Consider the following 3,148-nt stretch of genomic DNA (forward strand, 5'->3'; position numbering starts at 1 on the left):
CCACTTACAAAAATTCAACAGCAAAATAAAAAGTCTGCTTGAACCGTTGAAACAACTCAAAACTTTAATGTTTGCCCGAGATTTTATTTCTTTAACGCATTTTACCAACAATCGATAAACAGTGAATAACGATGGAATAGAGGAGGTAGTTTAGCTAGTGGGAGCGGAGACGAAGGTAGTTCCTTAAGTAAAGACTTTGTTTGGATAAGACCATGTTTCAAAATTCCCTACGATCGAATCTATAGCACGCCTGTGTTTGTTTAATAATACGTATATTCTTTAAGTATTAAATGTCAACATGGACTTGACATACCTCGTGGTCACGATCATTTTATCTGTTGACAGAACGCGACAAAAAGCTCCTATATTTGCAATGTGTGAATTTAAACAACGCCAACTGTTTACACAGGAACTCATCTCATGTACCAACCGGTAGGAAACGTTATTGCAAACATACATTATAGCTGAAATGGTGTTAACGACAGCAGGATGTTTTGTCTACTGGCTATTATGGGTTGCACAACATATGTGCAGCAATGGGAACATGCAAAACCAGAGTGTTTTTTACCTTATTGAAGACAGTTTGAAAGGTGGACAACTAGTACTAAGCATAGCTCACGTGGGAAAATGTACGGGTGTGAGCAGTTCTTCTCTATACATTGCACTTCGTTACACTTGCGGATTGTTACGTAACACTTGTTCAGTTGCTGAATCGACAAATTCTCGAATCCACACCAAGTGACAAAAAAGGTTTTGCCGAGTCACGCTTGGGTGCAGACAACTTTAGGAAGTTCATTTTTGCTGATTGAAAGCACCGAAAACGTCTTACGGGTTTTTAAAAAGAGCAATATCATTTGCAAGGGACGGTTTCAGGTGTGGTTTGATGCTAGCACTTTGTAATCAGAATCCAATGGTACCTTAGACCAGTCTAGATGAGATTATAGCTTGTCCAGTCTAGATTTGCCTTAGATCAGTCTAGATTAAGTAAAACAAAAAGGTGTTGGCCGTCTGCTGTAGCAAGCATATGGTGTATTATAGAAGGAATGTGTGGGCCCTAGTTTGTGCGAGTGTATAGCGTGGGCGCAATGGATTATTTGAGTCCCAGAAAAAACCCAGAGAGCTATTTAGCTTATAGGCAAATTTTGTTGTCAAAATTGAAAACATGTTCGCTTGGCAGTGGCAACATGCGCCATATGCCTTTCTAAGAGTTTAGCAGGCTGTGATACAAATGTAAGTCACCAATGTAGTACCACAGGTCAATAAAACAATAGAGACCTGTGACTCTCAGGGAAGTTATCTGACCACATGACCATAACGTGCATTGCATCTAGTCAATATCGTCAGCAAAATGTGGGCCAGCTTTTAACAGTTCAATGTATGTACCGAGTTGCTGTGGTTGTATATTTGCAAGCTTTGCAGTATATTTAATCAATATAGTTTTGCTGCTGAGCATATTTCATAAGCTGTTTTTGAAATATGCTTGACAGTACGTTGTGTACACAGGCCAAGAGAATGCTCGTTATGCAAACCAGGTCCTAGTAGACTACAGTATTTTTCTGAGTATCGCTCATGAACGGGAAATACCACGGAAATGCACCTGTAACAAATGGAGGGAATTACCGCACAGGCTAAAATATCATGTGATCTTGTCTTTGCTTCTTGTCATGGCGCTTACAGGCTGTGATCAATAGATGTTTTAGAACTAGACTGCGTGTTTTTTGTCCAGAACGCAAATGTTTAACATGTGTTTAGTTGTTAATGTTAAGCAGACGTAAACATCATGCTAAGAGATAGTGTTGAAATTGGAAAATGTACAAAAAAAGCCAACTAAAGGATAGCCAAAGTTGCAGAAATGCTATTTTGTCCTTTACATTAGTTTATTGGTCAGTTTAGTTCAGAATGCATCAGTTTGTGTTGCAGTAATGTGTGTATTTGTTTGGTAGTTTCTGCTATACCAAGTCTATTTCTTTTGCCATGAGCATACTGAATGTACTAGTTCACATGTCTTGCCGAAAAGCTCAAGTTACAGTCGCTTCACACATGATTGACTCCGTTGTAAGGGTTAAGGCGTAACGCTAATGAAGACACACAAAAAACAAATAATTGCGATTCATTCAAAAACTGGGGTGTGCCAAGCTTTTTGTAACCCTTGTAGCATCAAATTTCATCCAATTTGAATTGAAAAAAGTTACTACTTTGTGTATTTGACGCACAGTATGTTCACGTCGCTTATCATTAAGTTAGGTTAAGGGTTTAATTAATCGAAATGATAAAGTTTGGATTATATATCTCATTGAGTTGAGTTTATGTCGCTCGTAAGCAAACATAGCCACTCAACAGTACTAAAACTTGGTAAGATTGTGGTAATATCAAGGGCATACGCATTTAAAAAAGAAACTATAAACCTATGCTCGAAATTATAAGTCGTTTTTGCTTTCAATAGATAAGAAAGCGTTTTCGAATGCTTAAATATCTTTCCTGGCTAACTTGGTCTGTCGGCGTAACACCACACCATCATATGGTACTATCCGTTTCCTTGCAGGCAGCATATTGTCGTCTGCGTACAGTTCCTGTGCGTTTCTAAGAAAACATTCAACTGGCAGTAAAACTGAACAGAAAATTTAATGAAATGAGATAGGACGTTGGTTACAATTTCCAGCAAACTAGGCGCAATTTTGATAATCATGCATTGCCGCTTGCAATGTTCGGTTTTGGCATCAGTCTTTAATGTAGTTTAAGTCCTAGTATACCTTTAAGAATTAATTCAATCGATTTTTTTATGTTATGAGCAGAATTAGATTCATCAAGAACGAGTTATTATCCAAGGACATAACATGACCTTTTTAAGTTTGAAAACCAGTTGCTTATGGCCAAAAAAATGTGTAATAAAGATATATTTCAGGATATGTTATATGTGTAAAAAATACATGGTTTTAGTTTTGAGTCTGTCCAAAACCGTTAGCTTAAATAGTCATCATGTAGTTAATGTAGGTTTACTCAGTTAAAATTGCACAATTTAGCGTTAGGTATATAATAACTAACACCAAGTACTGCAAAATTTTGCAGAAAACGTGGTATGTGAACGATTGGAAGGTTTTAAACTCAGCGATAGGCAAAAAATCAATTGCTGCATTTTACTTTCAGCAGT

Source organism: Phallusia mammillata, chromosome 8, assembly GCF_965637545.1.
Source record: "Phallusia mammillata chromosome 8, kaPhaMamm4.hap1.1, whole genome shotgun sequence".
In the NCBI taxonomy this organism is placed as follows: domain Eukaryota; kingdom Metazoa; phylum Chordata; class Ascidiacea; order Phlebobranchia; family Ascidiidae; genus Phallusia; species Phallusia mammillata.